At 43.9% G+C, this 17,411-nt stretch overlaps 1 long non-coding RNA gene across 2 annotated transcripts; it reads left to right on the top strand.

Moving 5' to 3' along the window:
- Window positions 1–312: 312 nt before the first annotated feature.
- Window positions 313–7,752, top strand: LOC141175951 (uncharacterized). 2 transcript variants are annotated; one of them, XR_012253074.1, is made up of 3 exons: window positions 313–600; window positions 2,011–2,065; window positions 7,661–7,752. It is a non-coding gene; the product is annotated as an uncharacterized lncRNA (long non-coding RNA). The 2 variants fall into 2 exon arrangements; XR_012253075.1 differs by lacking the exon at window positions 313–600 and adding an exon at window positions 1,359–1,708.
- Window positions 7,753–17,411: the final 9,659 nt, after the last annotated feature.

Here is a 17,411-nt window from a genome sequence, read left to right as displayed (position 1 = left end):
TATATATATATATATATATATATATATATATGTAGGTTAGTAATATTCCAGAGGCAGCATCATAAAAAAAAAAATAAGAGTCTGCCTATCAAATTAATAAAACATGAATGCTGTTTGGGTGTAACCATATTCTTCACACACCCGAGGTGTGGGATGTTTCATAAAGCCCTTAAGCTCTCCTCTCAGCGTTTAATTAACAAAGGAAGAGAAAGGAAAGAAAAAAACCTCGGGTGTGGATACATTTTGTGGTAGCAATTTCTCACCACCCTTAAATTATGCATAATTGCACCTGTAATTCAAGCTTCTGTAGCCATAAATGCTACAAACACACGCAGCTTCAATTGTTTTCCTATTATTTTTTTTTTTTTTGTATTTTGCCATCGCCGGGACAAAACCGGCTTGAGGCTTTTTGAGGTGTTGTTCCTTCCAGATGGGATTTGGGTAGAGACATAGAAGCCACAGATTTGGGATGAATCTGCAGCCAAATCCACATGTGCAAAATTTGACGCAGATTCATTATGAATTATCGTAAAAGATGAAATTTGCTGTGAAAGTCCACAGCAGAAAGTGAAATGCTGCAGATTGGAAAATCCAAGTCAGGTTTGTAAAATCGAATATTCTTGCCTCTTGGTAACGTAATTTACTGTAGATTTTCCTTGTGAAAATCAGCAGGTAAAATCTGCGGCAATTCTAGTACATGTGAATGTACCATTAAAGAAGTTGCCCCCTGTCTTTGTGTAAAATAACAAAATGAGCTTTATTTACCCTGGATCCAGCACTACATCTCCATCGCTGCTCCAGTCTTTGTTGACTGGCTGCAGCGGTAATACAACATTTACAGCGCTAAAGCCAATCACTGATCTCAGAAGCTAAGCCAATGTAAACAGGATCCATGGAGACTGCAGAAGACACAGCGCTGGACCTGGGAGGATAAGTAAAGCACTATTTGCTGTTTTACACAGGACTGATCTTGCGGACTTAAACAGTCTTCAGGAGTGTCTGAAATGAATCCGGTGAACTCTGCACAACCATGTCCTTCAGGATTGCCCATTGACTAAGATGCCTTGGAAATCTGAACATGCCACCAAAATTTCCTGGTGGATTGCATAGACTATTACAAAGTGAGGTACTAGCTTTAGAGTCCTCTTCCGTCCCCTATTAGCGTGCCTCCATAATAAAGGCATACCCCAATGAGGGGTCTTCATATTTTGGCCAGTAATCTATAGATCTGGATGTCCATGTTTTCTAGTGTGGATAGTGTGCAACTCCGAAGTCCTTCATTACCAAGACTAGCAAGGGACATTACCCTTGGATTTTGGCAATAAAGAGAAAGTACAGTAACTTATTAATTTGCTTTCCCTGGAATAATCCTTTTAGTATGGGACCGAAACCTTGACTCACTGACTAGTGGTTTGTAGCTCTGGGTTCATATCCCACAAAGGACGACATCTGCAAGGAGTTTGTATGTTCTCCCCGTGTTTGCGTGGGTTTCCTCTCGTTTCCTCCCACACTCCAAAGACAAACTGATAGGGAATTTGGATTGTGAGCTCCAATGGGGACAGTGATGATGATGTCTATAAAGCGCTACGGAATATGAGGACGCCATATAATCAAATAATAATAATAAAAATCGCCAACCCTTTCAAAGCTGGCATGATCTGAAAATGTTATCTTTAATTACTAAAGGATATAGAACCCTTCGAACATGGTAAAAACATATAATGAGCTATTTTACCATGTTGTTTTTTCATCTAGTTTTTTTTCCTTTTTAAGCTGCATATTTAACAGGTTTCAGGGTCAGGCCTACAGGCTTGAAATTGCACCTCTGTTATTTTGAAGCATCCCATCTCCAACACTTTAGTTCCTGTTTTCCTTTCTAGGCTGTTTTTTAACTTACTGCAACAGACAAAGGTCCTTATCCATCTGTTAACCTAGGTTTTATTTATTTATTTTTTTTCTCTCCGTTTTTTTTTTTTCTTTTCCTTTTTTTTTTTTTTTCATCTTGAGCAGATCGTCTCGAGGCTAAAACGCTCAAGGCAAGCTCATCTAAAACAGGAAAACGGAGGTAAGCAAATCTGGAGATATTACAATTGACATATCAAGGCTTTACGCCGATTAATGTTTTATACCCTGCTCCTTGCATATCATTAATAGAAAATCTGCCGAAAAACTTTTTAGGATGTATTTGTTGCTTTTTTACGTTTTGATCTTAATGTTGGCAAACTAATACATTAATATATAGCGACCCCCCGAGGGGAGAGTATTTGCATGCGTTACACTTTCATTTCATTTCAGGTAGCTTGACTATCACCAAGGCTGTTGATGTCGACTCAAGTTTTTATTTTGAAATAGGGCAGAAGAAATGCATGCGTAATTTACTGCTAATGGGGAAAACTTCCCGAAACAGAAACATTAATCACTTAGAACTTGTTTTTTACCTAATATCATTGGTAGAATGTAGCCTGATGGATAAATGTCAAAGAACGGGTAATCAGATTGAAACCCTTCTGGTGTCTATATTAAGGCAGTAATTATTTTTTTAATACATACAAATGAAAATACTTTTTTTTTTTTCCTTTTAAGTCATGTATTGACTTATATCTGAAATTAATTGCAAACCACTTGAATAGTCCTTGTACTTTCTAGCAAATTATTCTCGTTTGTTAGATAATATGATAAATAGTACAAATTACTCTATTGGAGAATTGTTCTAAGGCTTCCATACACCTTAAAAACTTACGAAAAAAATAAAATGAGCGTATACCCTGTAGTAAGTAAATAGGTAATAGTACATGTAAATAATATAGGGTGCTTGGTTAACACTATTTTGATCAAAAAAGTGTAAAAGACATCCCACCACGACAAGGTGAACCCAATTGGGACAGTCCTATCTCTAGTATTAAAACCTTACCTTGTATCAGCCGACCTCAATATAGATGATGGCAGAGCAGGACAGGGGCCCGACTGTTAGACTGATGTTGGCTATCATCGGGTTCAACCAACTATCTAATGTAAATTGGGGCCCTGGACAATGAATTGTTGCGGGAGTTAAGGATCTGGCATGTCCGATTTTGGACTGCTGATACTTGAGATAAGTCGCCACTGGATGTGTCTGGCTGCGGCTTTCCCATATAGAATACAGGAGCACTCTGTCGAGCAAAAGTTGAATAAAATTAGACCTTGATAACTATGATGCGATGTCTCACTCCAGAGAAATCCACTTTGTTTTATTAATATGTAAATGAGCTGTTAAGATCTATGGGCCAGACATAGATCTCCATGAGACTCCGCCTCGAAAGCTTATTGTAAATGAACGTGGGCATTACCAGTGTGAGACATGTAATGACTGACAGTCTGATCTCCTGATATGCATGTCTCACACTGATAACTCCCACGTTCATTTACAATAAACTCTGGAGGCAGATTCTTGGGGAGATCTATGTCCGGCCCATAGATCTTAACAGCTCATTTACATATTAAATAAAATGCGGATTTCTCTGGAATAAGAGATCGGATCGCAGATATCAAGGTGTCATTTTATTAAGCTTTCTATGACCTGCGTGCACATGTAGACGACTAAGGAGGGTTGATACTACTGACAGATTCCCTTTAAAGGGGTTTTCTCATACAAGATAGATGATAAATGTATGATCGCAGGGGAACAGCTGTCACCTCACCTACCCTGAGGATGGATTCCCAAAGTCCTTTGTGTGATAGAGTAGTAGTGCCACTGTGGCGCCCCTGAGGGTTCAGTTGCCACAGAGGTACTGCACCTCACCCAGAGGTGTGGTGTCTCCTTCTCTCAGGTAAGGAGGGAGTGCTGCCCGGAACCCCAACACCTACATCCAACACTACACTGCTCCAGGCCGTCTGGAGGGGCAAGATGCAATGTGTTTCCTGCTGAGCCCTGTCCCTGGCTGGAGTGGGGGGAACCCAGAGGTAGGGGGAACCAGTAGTGGGTGTGGGTGGAGGAAGCAGTTCAGGGGAGCACTATAGAAGGAAGTATAAAATGGGAGGCCATTTTAGGGAGTAGAGAACAGTAGTGAGAGGACAGTTCAGAAGAACAGTCTGGGAGCAGAGTCTCAGTAGGAGCTCTGCTCCACAACTAGGGCCTAGTGTCAGAGGCCCAGGAGGGGAGCAGGGAGTAGGCTCCATTCTGTTGAAGGGATCCTAGGGGGTACAGCGAGTGCAGGACGACACCCGTACGCCCCGAATCTGTCAGAAGACAGAGGGATCGTAGGCCGCAAGAAGGGGACCAGCCCCTGGCCCAGTCGTGTACTTCAAGTCTCGGCTGGAAAAACCGGAGGCTCCTGGCTTATATAGTCAGTTGCCAAAGCCTCGTTCTAATCCCCGTGAGGGTCAAGCAGGTCTGTGAACTCCGACGGACAGGAGGGTCTTCAGATCACCCGAGCAGGATTCAGAGTGGGGAAGCACAGGGTAGGAGGGAGAAAGACCCAGCGTGAAGACGGTCTAGCTAGGAACACAAGAAAGTGGGGTTCTGTTAGGTACGCCTAACCTGCCTGAGGAAGTGCTGAACCCCTGCCTGGTGAACGCAGCGCGAAGTGGGAGGCTAGCACCTGTACAGTGCACCAGTGGAACTGTCATAAGAACTGTGAGTAAAAACTCGGATGACTGCACCGCACTGCCTCTGTCCAGGGCCGGCGTCAGCATCCGGGCAAGTGCCGGGGCCCTGAGCAGGCAGAGGGGCCCACTGGCGGTCGCGCACCCCGCCGGGCTATGGGCGGAAGAGAGCGGTGTCAGCGCCCGCCCTTCTCTCCCACTTGCTCAGGGCCCCGGAAGCCGGATACTTACCTCTCCCCGTGCCTCCGCAGATCCGCTGTCTAATCTTCCTGCTCTGCGCTCCCTGTGACGTCTCAGGTCAGAGGGTGCGGTGATGTCTTTCCACCACGCGCTCCCCTGAGCCGTCACAGGGAGCGTAGAGCGGGAAGATACCGGCGACGCTGGAGTCCGGACCCGAGCAGCTGCAGCAGGTGAGGAGGAGTGAGGTGAGTATTTGATTTTTTTTTTTAATGTATGGAGGCATGGGGCATAATATGGGGGGGGGTGACATCCTGCATGGGGCATAATATGGGGGGGTGACATCCTGCATGGGGCATAATATGGGGGGTGACATCCTGCATGGGGCCTTATAAAGAGAGGGGGGGGGACATCCTGCATGGGGCATTATAAAGAGAGGGGGGGTGACATCCTGCATGGGGCATTATAGAGAGAGGGGGGTGGCATCCTGCATGGGGCATTATAAAGAGAGGGGGGTGACATCCTGCATGGGGCATTATAGAGAGAGGGGGTGACATTCTGCATGGGGCATTATAGAGAGAGGGGGTGACTTCCTGCATGGGGCATTATAGAGAGAGGGGGTGACATCCTGCATGGGGCATTATAGAGAGAGGGGGTGACAGCCTGCATGGGGCCTTATAAAGAGGGGGGGGTACATCCTGCATGGGGCATTATAGAGAGAGGCGGGGTGACATCCTGCATGGGGCATTATAAAGAGAGGGGGGTGACATCCTGCATGGGGCGTTATAAAGAGAGGGGGTGACATCCTGCTGGGGCATTATAGAGAGAGGGGGGTGACATCCTGCATGGGGCATTATAAAGAGAGGGGGGTACATCCTGCATGGGGCATTACAAAGAGAGGGGGGTGACATCCGGCATGGGGCATTATAAAGAGAGGGGGGTGACATCCTGCATGGGGCATTATAAAGAGGGGGGTGACATCCTGCATGGGGCCTTATAAAGAGGAGGGGTGACAGTCTGCATGGGGCATTATAAGGGGGGGAACAGCCTGCAAGGGGCATTATAAGGGGGGGAACAGCCTGCATAGTGCTTTATGTGGGGGGGACAGCCTGCATGGAGCATTATAAGGGGGGGGACAGCCTGTATGGGGCATTATGTGGGGGGTAACAGCCGGCATGGAGCATTATAAGGGGGGGACAGCCTGTATGGGGCATTATATGGGGGGTAACAGCCTGCATGGAGCATTATATGGGGGCAAGTATCCTGTATGGAGCGTTATAAGGGGACCAGTATCCTGTATGGAGCGTTATATGGGGGCCAGTATCCTGTATGGAGCTTTATAAGGGGACCAGTATCCTGTATGGAGCGTTATATGGGGGCCAGTATTCCGTATGGAGCCTTATATGGGGGCCAGTATTCCGTATGGAGCCTTATATGGGGGCCAGTATTCCGTATGGAGCCTTATATGGGGGCCAGTATTCCGTATGGAGCCTTATATGGAGTCCAGTATTCCGTATGGAGCCTTATATGGGGGCCAGTGTTCCGTATGGAGCCTTATATGGGGGCCAGTATTCCGTACGGAGCCTTATATGGGGGCCAGTATTCCGTACGGAGCCTTATATGGGGGCCAGTATTCCGTATGGAGCCTTATATGGAGTCCAGTATTCCGTATGGAGCCTTATATGGGGGCCAGTATTCCGTATGGAGCCTTATATGGGGGCCAGTATTCCGTATGGAGCCTTATATGGGGGCCAGTATTCCGTATGGAGCCTTATATGGGGGCCAGTATTCCGTATGGGGCCTTATATGGGGGCCAGTATTCCTTATGGGGTCTTATATGGGGGCCAGTATTCTGTGTGGAGCGATTCGCTGGTTTCTGAGCTATTGTGGAATTTACAATAGATATCACTCATGTAATGTAGTAAGTGAAATCTTTGCCTTGTACTATATATATATATATATATATATATATATATATATATATATATTTCTCTGCGGTATCTGTGCATCATGAATCGTAGTATGTGTTATAGGGGCCCACTGAGACGTTTTGGCCCGGGGCCCAGAAAAACCTGGAGGCGGCCCTGCCTCCGTCCATTCTTTGATCTGCGCCAACGTTCCCTCTCTACACTACAACGCCCAGCGCAACCACCATTTTCCTACACTGCCCTGGAGCTTGCTCTACCTGTGGAGAGCCACACCATCCCTGCTGCCGTAACACTAGCTCCAGAGGACTGCTCCGCAGCGGCGGCTCCTTTTGGTCGCAATCCACAGGTGGCGTCACGAACAATCCCAAAAACCCCATATAAAAGTTCCCCCTTTTGCACTGACCGCCCTGGGTCACGGACCGGGCCAGCCACCTTGATACTCCCCTACCGGCATACACAGAGGCCCGCCTGCCGAGTACCCCACGGCCCTGGGGGCGCATCACCACCTCAGCTTGACTTACTTCTGTGGGACTAATCAGATAGCTGTTCTCAGTTCTGTTAGTCCCATAGAAGTGAATGGAGTATAGTAGTGGATTGGTGGGGTCTGAATGCATCATGCATTTGAGATGAGTAACTTTCGACATGCTAAACCATACTTTACACTGTGTGCTTGATATTTGCAATACACTTGAGACTTCTACAATAAAGCTATATTTTACTATGTTGCAATGTTGAGGGCACAAAAAAAACTTCATGATCATGGCTTGTATGCAAAGCTATGGCCACCAGGCTCATTCATGGTAAGGGTTGATTCATCATGGAGCACATCAAACTTCCGAAGAGTTTTTTTCTTGCTCTTTACTAAATCTTTGTCTGCTATAAAGATCCATAGGGTGATAGATTCAGGATAAGGGAAATTGAGATGCAATAAGAGGAGAAGTAAAACTTTTTTCCAAAATGTTTTTTTTCTTTAGTTGAAAATGGTCAATGGATTTGTGCTACAAGTGTGGAAGGAGGAAGCTTATCTAAACAGTAGAGGAACAAAAACTGCAGTCACTTTGGGAGAAGTCCTGAATCATCCGTCTTCTTACCTGTTGGCTCCTTTACTTTAGACCTTCTTCATTCTGTAGAGAAAGCTTGTAAAAGTTTTGGTAAAATAAAAATGTACTGGTAACTTGATGCACAGATCTTATATTTATGATGGAAGTATGTGAAGGCTTTTTTTTTTTTTGCGTGTCATGATTTTGGAGTACATATGATGTTTTGAGCACTTTTTAGTGCATTTATGACTGCAAACAAATTAAAGCTGCACTCTGTAACACTATAGTATGCAAACATGGAATATATTAAATTAAAATTACATTGCTGCTATAGAAAATAAGTTAAAAGTGTAGATACTTAGTGCAAAAATCTGCCAATTCATGTGTGCCTAGCACCCAACGACAAGGTGACCTTCCTTGCTGGGAACCTAACCTAATATGATACTTTTCCCGGGCTGAAAGCCTGCAATTATATGAGTATATAGGACCAAGCTGTGATTAAAACCGCCATAGGCTGATGGGTGGAGTGCTCAGTCAGAAGGCGAATATTACTAATATCCCCATTTGATATTTATGAGGACAAGGTGGCCCAAGTCTTTTTTTTTTTTGTCTTTACCGGCATAACTGATTAAGTTTATATTTTGATGGATTGGACTTTTGCAAATGTAGCAATACCTTTTTTGGGGGGTTTATGGAAAAGGAAGGGGTTTAACTTTTTATTTTTATTTCTCCCTAATCTTCCTAGGGAGTTTGCACCTGCATTCATTTTGATCACTCATGCTATATATTTCAATGCTTGTATTAATAGAATCCAATACTTAAATGAACTGATGACATTTTCGGAAACGACTCAAATGAATGGACCTTGTAACTGAACTTTTCATTGCAATTTTCTAAAAAAACGGGAATAAAAATTGGACATGAGATGAACATATCCTCATTGGAAAACCCGGCACAATTAGAAACGCCATTTAATAACATAAGGAAAATTCATCCTATTAACTTCCCGTAAACACACCCTAATCTCTAAGTGTGAGCCTCTGGGAAACTTTTTAGGTCCATTTATGTTCTATGATAATCAAGAATGAACATTCCAACCCAAAATCCACAAAGAAACTTGCATCTTGCAAGTGCAGATTTTGTTGCAGATTTGTTTGCTTGTTAATTACTTACCTTATCAAGTTTTTCTGCAGCAGCATTTTGACTGACAGGTGAAGGGCTTCCAAATTTTATGTTAAAAAGTTACTGAAAACCTGAATGTCCTCACGTTGTGGGAGCGTTGACAGCCGACAGCATCTTATTACCTCCTGTTTACAGTCCCTTTTAGAAAGGTGAATTACCGGTCACCAGCGTAAAAAACTGAAATCAACACCAAATTGTCGCCATTATTAAGGTGCATGTCAACAACTTTAAAAAGAATAAGAAGTGACAGCAGAGAAAAAAAAAAAAGGTTTCTTGTTTCTGATTCTTACCCCAAATTTGTAGCGCGGATCTTACATTGAAGAGTCAATGCCAGGGAAGGTTTTTGAAGCCTGCAATAACCCAGTCATCCCCCCGCAGCTATGTAGAAATTCAATGTCACGTTCAGGTATCTCAAATCTGTGACTCTCTCCACCTATAAATTATACTCAAAATGCTTGTATATCAGAAATGATAATAGCGGCTCGCTCAGATATGTCTTGAGAGAAAAGAACTTACGAACAGGAGACAGGATTTGTTGCTCACAGTGGGATGATTTCCAACATCTTTTCATAGTTGTTGTTTTTTTTTTTTATCCTCACATGAAGAAGCTGTTGTGCTAAACACCAGATTCGTTTATTGCGCCTAATTATTAGCAGAAATGTTACTCTGCCTGGCGGCATTACATACAATCCTATATTATCTATTGCTGGTTGCAGTCGGACAGTTCCTGATACTCAAGGGTGATGTTTAATTATATGAAGGACGCTCACAGTGCCAATCACTGCACCCACAAAGCTCTCCACAGTGTTATACTGCCCTATATATCCTCCTGCATCTGTGTAACAACGTACCTGTGTGCTACAATTTACCGATCATCGTAGACTGATGTCTCCTATAACATGAACCTCAAATTCCAACACTTCTCTCATGCTGCACCACTTCTCCGGAATGCGCTACCCAGGAAAGCCAGATGCATTTTTCTGCATCCACATATTTTAAGGAAGTCTGACACCTCCAAAATGAATATTAAAAGATCTATAAAGAGATATGGGGGACTTACCCACCTATAAAAATCAAGCCTAGCAAACTAAAGTGATTGCGAAAAAATATGTTAAATTCACATACAAATGAGGGGGCTTTGGTGCACCTTTGGCATGGAAAAGAGATTGGTACACCATAAGCTTCCCCCACTTCCTAGAGCAAGCACTGTCTGAATTTAGCCCACATGTGTGCTCATGTGCACTGACACTGCCTGAGCCGGGCTGCGCTCACAGTGACAGTGTGGGTGGGCACGCTCTTCTTACTAGCTGCTCTTTTCGGACACAGCTCACCACATTAGGACACCCAGAAGTGTAGCCAGCGGCATCCACAGAGAAGAGCCAGAGAGGCGAATACGCCTGACCACGCTGTGTGCATGCCTGGGCCCAGGCAGTGTCAGTGTGCATGCACACAAATGTGGGATGAATTCAGACCGTGCGCGATCTGGTAAGTGAGCATTGTCAATCAGGAGCGGAGGGAAGTCCTTCAACATGCAAAATGAGGAGGTGTATTGGACGCCAAGAGTCCACCCTAATTTACATGCAAATTAAAAGTAGTTTTCTCAGGAATTGTACCACTAACAGGTACAGTAGTTATATGATTTTTTTTATAGGGGCTAAGTCTCCTATAGCCCTGCATAGATAGTTTTAATGTTGATTTTTGGGGTGACAGACTCACTTTAAGCCTGCCCTAAAACACATCTTATCAGACAGGTCTATCCCATTCCACAAATTGACTCATGTTCTTTTATCATTTTTTCTTGATCAGAAACTCATCCCTTCATACAAGAGTATCCTCCAGAATTTATACCCCAAATTCCGCAGGCCATACCTTTCTTTCCTTGACATCATCTGTTGGGTGAAAGCGAAGAGGTCTCCATACATATTAGACTGCCCTGCAGCAGGTTTAGTTGACTTTAGTCTAATGTGTAAGGTGTTCAAGAAGTTGTCTACCCCAGAATATTCTGTCAGTGTTAGAGAGATGAGCTGTCCTGTGCATGGTGAAACATGTCTGGGCATGGAACAGACACAGCAGAAGTTCAGTCTGATGAAAGCACTGGAAGTGACAGGATGGCAAGTGCAGTACAGTGCGGCTCTACAAAGAAAGGGAGGGATTTGGATCTTTCTTCCATGATTAAATTCCTTAATTCCTTAAAAAGGAAGATAATAATCCTAACGAGATTCGTGAAAGGATTGATGATGATGATCATGATCAAGTTCAGAGAAGAGCTACCAGGATGGTGAGCGGACTGCAAACTATGTCCTATGAGGAACTGTTAATGGGTCTGGGAATGTTTAGTTTGCAAGAAAGAAGGCTAAGAGGAGACTTAAAGAAGTTTTCCAGTACTTTATATTACCTCCCCCCCAATGTGTCCCCCAGGGGCCCCTAAGGATTTTTGTAAATACCTTAAGTTGCTGTTTCTGCCTGTGAGCGGCACTATCCTTGGCCGCTCACAGGCATCATGTAACCCCGCGCTGACGTCACGACAAGTGAGGCGTGACTCAGCGCTGGCGTCCCCGCGGTGGCTGATGGGTTGTGGGCACGGTTACCCCCCCGTGTCACACCCAGCATCCCAGCGCTGTCCCAATGAATGGGGAGAGGCAGAGCGCGCGGTGGATGCCGGGTGTGACGCAGGGGGTAACCCCACCCACAACCTGGCATCCACCGTGGAATGCGGAAGACAGAGACCCCCGGCTGCTGCCAGCACTTGTCGTGACGTCAGCGGATGTCAGAGCCGGCTGCAGCTGGGGGTCACATGATGCCTGTGAGCGGCCAGTGATAGCACCAGTGATAGAAGCAGTAGGTTGAAACTGAAAGGGAGAAGATACAGATTAGTTATTAGAAAAAACTTTTTGACAGTGAGGGTGATCAATGAGTGGAACAGGCGGCCACGAGAGGTGGTGAGTTCTCCTTCAATGAATGGCTGGACAGATATCTGTCTGAGATGGTTTAGTGAATCCTGCTTTGAGCAGGGGGTTGGACACGAGGACCCCGGAGGTTCCCTTCCAACTCTATCATTCTAGGATTCTATGATGAAGATCCACCTTCTTATTACCAAGTAAAGTTTTGGACCAAGCAGTTTAAATAGGGTAGGGAAACACTGAAGATGATCCCCTCGCAACTTTATTATTATTATCCTACCTGCTCAAGTCAGATGAGTGTATATATAAGGGCTGCTCGTCGTCCCACCACAACTTCAAACTTGCTTATCTAGAAGGTTCAAAATGACGCATAGGGTTATTTGAGACTAAATATAATACAGTATTAGGGCACAATTCCTCCTCAATTATCCCCCTAAGGACGCAAGATATAGAAATACAACCTATTGACCGCGTCTAGTTCTTAAATGGAGGCACACCCTAGAAAAGGCGAATAAATTTAAAAAAGCTACACATAAGTCTGAAGTTTATAAGTTATCCTTTAAATCCACCATCAGCATAATACTAAAAGTCCACACATGCCAGCATAGCAGCTTTTATTAACTCTGTAATATGTGTGAGTCTTCCCGCGTGCTGTAACCACGCTCAATCTATGACCTGCCTCTATTTGTGTATTAATCGTCTTTTAAGACCTTGCAATATCATAAAATCTCTAATTGTTGTTTTCGCGTAAGGCACCTGTCACGAAGGCTTCAATATTTGTGTGTAAACAGGAATTGTGAATTACATTCGGCTCGTATAATAAGAGCATCTCGCAATCCCCACTCGTCAGGGGACTGATGCCTGTCACTAACGCGCAGATTTGCTATTGACACTTCTCCGGGTTTTGCATTCTCAATCTATCAAAAGTTACGAAGCAGACAAGACACATCTCCCATCCACAGCAACACACACAAGCAATTTGTCAATTAAAGTGCAATTTGCAGTCAGCAAATACTAATTACGCTCTGGAAAAAAAAAAAAATTGTGTATGATTGAAGATCTGAAAATGTTTAGACAGAAGTTCACATCAAATCTGATTACCCATATTTTCGCTGCGAATACATTTATTTACGAATAAATATGCTCTGTCAATTAACAGCATAACATCTGGGGCATTAAAGTGAAAATTAACGTCATTAGGTTTTCTGGTTTCCTAATTACTGTAATCCTTAAATTTTTAGATGCACAGAAAATGCAAAGTTCGTGATTTTGCAATAATTCATTAAAGAGCTTTTTCTATTCCACATAGACAGCAGAACAGCGGCATTGCTTACTGGTGATAATCACATATTTTATTATATGCCATTTATTTATCTGGCCATGCAGTGTTTAATATGTGGCATCTCACAATGCACTGCTGTAAGGAGATGGACATATTGCCCACGTTCCCCTTGAATATGTAAATTGATGTAATATGTATAGTCAATTGTGACTTTTGTTAATGAAGATGACAATGTGTGTAGTTTGACAGTAGGGATAGTGAGAGTTAATGTTTGGGACTAGCCCAGAGTGGGAGGGGATAGGTTGAAGGGAGACTGACAGTTTCATGGTAGTGAGTCAGATAGGGCCTGGAGTGCATAGAGAAAGGACCTAAGGTCCAATGTGAGCAGTGTCGCATTTCTGGTTGTCCCTAAGTGAGAGAAGACCGAAAGGAAGTCATAGTGAGATCTGGAGCAGAAGTGACTGAGAGACAGAGTGATTTTTGGGAGACAGGTCCTGGGAAAGGACGCCTAGTAGTAAGGCCTCGAGTTTATAACTCCAAGAGGTAACGGGCCTAGACAGGACTGAGTAGACGAGACAAATAGAGTGTCCTGGGCGGGAGTTCCAGAGAGTCAGCACTAGAGAAGAAAAGTACCGGCCATACTGGCACCATAGCTCCCCTAAGGGGAAAGAAGTTGCGGAATCGCCGGTTGAGAAAAGACCCTTGTAAACAGGACTGTAGTGTTGAGCTGGATTGTGGTGAAGTACTGAAGAACAGTGAATGCAGAGGACGAGTAAAGAAGAAGGGATTGAGACTGTGGGGAATGCTCCGAGTTGTGAAGGAGACGTTCATAAATCTGTGTACCCACTATCTCCTGTATATATTGTTACACGCACACCGCTAGGTTCAGATAGGGCGAGACAGGTTTCATGAATTCTTTGGTATCCTGGGTGAACAGTTACTCAGGGTGACCATAGGCTCCAGCTTCTCTCAGGCACACGATATATTCAATTGCTGACCAGACACATCTGACAAGAGTCTTTTTCAACAGTTTAACAGTGGAATGTAATCTGAAGCATGGCCAGTGCAATTCAGGGATATTACAGCAACAATCTTCATTACAGTACAGTAGTTTCTTCACAAGGCACAGTATTACAGTTTCTTCAGTAGCATAATTCAGCATAGATTAGATCTCTTAGCATGGAGATGGAGGAGGGGGGGGGGGTTGATGAGGGAGAAGATCCCTGTGACACAATTCCTTCCAGTCCTTATCTTCCTGCCCGATAATACTCTGCACTGTTAGTTCAGGGAGTTTATCTGACCTGTGTTTAGTTTCTTCACTGACTGTGTGCGCATGCACTCCCAATTGCGTGCACTGCTCATAGACTGTGATGCGCAGCGGCTCTGGCGCACGCTCACGCAGTCAGTGAAACTGGGAACTAAACACAGCTTCACTGCGCACGCGTGGATCGCCGATGGACAATTCGCAAGAAAAGCTTCAAAATACACACTGCGCAAGCGCGGATACTGGCATACACACTGCGCAAGCGTGGCTCACACTACACAGTGCGCAGTTTAAACACGAATATTCATGTGACGTCGCCGCAAAACTGGGGGCAAAATTCAAATCGAGTTGGTGACGACAAACCGGACTGAAGAACACCCCTATGACTAAACGAGCAAGTAAGATATAAGTATATAAAGTGTTTTTTGCAAATGATTATAGCACCGATTTTCATGAAAAAAGCATGTTAGTGATGCATATTGCATCACTAACAACAATCTGGGGACAGTTGACATGCTCCAAATGACGTGACAGGTTCCCTTTAAATGGTGGTCTCCCTCATTGAACTGTGAAACATCTGGTCCTGGCGAACCAGCAACACCAGCTATATGCGGCCTGCACAGGCATAGTGCTCTCACAGAACACCCAGCCAGGACCTCCTCATTCATGTAACTTGCCGGGGCGTAGGAAATGAGTACCTCGCCCACGGCTAGCGCCATGTTACCCTGCTGTGACAAAGGCTGACTGGGGACGTGGAGCCACTAGGTTTTTGGTGTAGGGCTAAACAAGGGAGTAGGGTGACGGTCTATAAACCCATTTACTTGGGACAGATTCCGATAAACAATCTGCAAGTTGATCGGTGCTCATTTACACACAAACTCACTGACACAAACTGTATGGGGGTTAGAATAATCATTAATATAATCGTTCTGTCCCCATGTTGTCAATAGCGTATTCCCTTATAAACATGGGATGTGCTGATGATACTATGAGGACAGAGAGATGATTTCAGGGTCCACATGGACGAGCTAATCCGCTAACTGATCAGCAGCCTGTATTGGGTGCAGCCACACGATGGGGTTAGCCATACAGCCTGAACTGAAATTGTGCAAAAATTGTCCATCGCAATGGGTGGAGGGTCAGACGCACTTGTCCAGCACCCTTAAATGATGATGATTGAAAACTATACATTCTTATGATTTTTTTTTTGCCTGCTCATGTACATGAGGCTGATTGAGCAATTGATATGCATTGTTGTGCAAAGATGGTGCCTGTCAGCAGAAAATGACTGTTCAAACCAAGCACAATGCACCCTTGGCATCATCAAATAGTTCAGTGCACCTTCTACATTATCTCTGTCTTTCTCTGGCAGAGCTGTCCACTAAGGAGCAGAAGGGCAGAGACAAATAGAAAAGTCATAGGTGGAAAGGTGTTTGGCCACGCCAATAACTCTCTTCAACACCCTCACAAGGAGCCTTTCCAACAGATAATTGCCATGTCACTACCCTTAGAGTAGTCTCCATTAGCAAAGGTTGACACAAGGCAAGTTGGAGTTCCCAAAATGCAGTAACAAGAAAATTGCCAGTAATCGGATTCCGAGTGAACTGGGGTCGAGGCCGGCAGTGGGTAGGAGAGCAAGGTCATGATGCAAGAGGTCAGCGGTGGGTAGGAAGAGAGATCTGGCTACCTGTAGATGTAGGTTGCAATATACAGCACTACATCTGCAGCACGGCAGTATAAGATGATTTCACACTGACGTTTGTTCAGTTTTTAAAGTCTAAATTAGGACTGGATGACAAAAAGACAAGTGCAGTCTTCCCTAAATACATCTTTTCCATTTCCGATCCATTCTTGATATTGGCTTTGAAAGCTTCATCAAATGTCTTGTGTGAAAGCCCCTAATAAATGGAAATACAATATTATTTCAATTCTGATACATTCTGTGTAGAAAACACTAGTGTCATTCATTGGAAACTATGAAGCCCTTTTTAACCTTCTCCGGACACCTGTTCTCTGGTGTTGGTGAGGGGGCTTTGTAGACACATTTTACCCTGGTCTTTACGGTGACTGTCCTTGTTACAAAGAGTCCTATAGATGTAAGGAATAAATAGTGAAATGATATGCTTAATGATTGCTATGTCATGAATATGCTAATCTTCACAACATGTCTCTGGTTGGCCTTCAGCTATATCACTTAGATTCTAATTAGATACATTGCCTGCCGCAAGTCATCTTGCCGAGATTAGGGATGAATACATTGCATCCCATAGCCGAGGTCCAAATGCCGACGCTGCAAGAGGTTCTTAGATTCTTTTGTTGGCCCATGACTTGTAGTGTCTAGGACTCCAGATCCTTCTCTGGTCAAGTGAAGGCAAGGAAAATCATAGCAGGTTGGTGTTGGCCATGATTCCATGATTAGAAAAAAAATGTGTGCTTTGTTTCCCCCCCAGGAATAGAGCTACTCTTGCCTTTGTGCTGTGTCTGGTATAGTGGCATCGTCCAATGTGTGAACAATGGACGTGTCTGGTCATTCGATCACTGCAGGGAAGAACATTCAATATTTTATATGATGGAAATTCTTCGACACCATAAAAATGCCAACTTTTTCTAACTTTTGCTGCAGTTAAAGGGAAGCGATCATCAGAAGATAACCTATTGTTTAAATCAGGTTTTTTTGTTACGAGTATCTTTAAAAAAATGTTGGCAATGTTTATTTTATTTGTTTATTTTTTTTTTTATTTATTGTTTATTTTTTTTCATACCACAGTCTTTTGAAGGAAAAACAAGTAATCTTGTAATTTTGACACTGGCCATTGGGGCTTTTTTTTAGACTTCCTGCCCTCTCAGGAAGAGTTTTCACCAGACTCATTATTATTAGAGGCAAGACTAAAATGACTGATTCGACCTCTATATACAGTAGATAACACAGGATCCACCACTCACAATAGGTGATATCACAGCTCACCTCCTCCTCCTGTACAATGACTGATAACACCTCTCTATACATTGAAACAAAATTCAAACAGCACCCAATATCTATAATATAACGAGAGATGC

The sequence above is a fragment of the Phyllobates terribilis genome, unplaced genomic scaffold (assembly GCF_046119375.1).
Source record: "Phyllobates terribilis strain yellow unplaced genomic scaffold, ASM4611937v1 Scaffold_14__1_contigs__length_39327217, whole genome shotgun sequence".
NCBI lineage: Eukaryota > Metazoa > Chordata > Amphibia > Anura > Dendrobatidae > Phyllobates > Phyllobates terribilis.
Note: the sequence above shows the minus strand (reverse complement) of the source record. Positions and strands in the feature narration are given on the sequence as shown.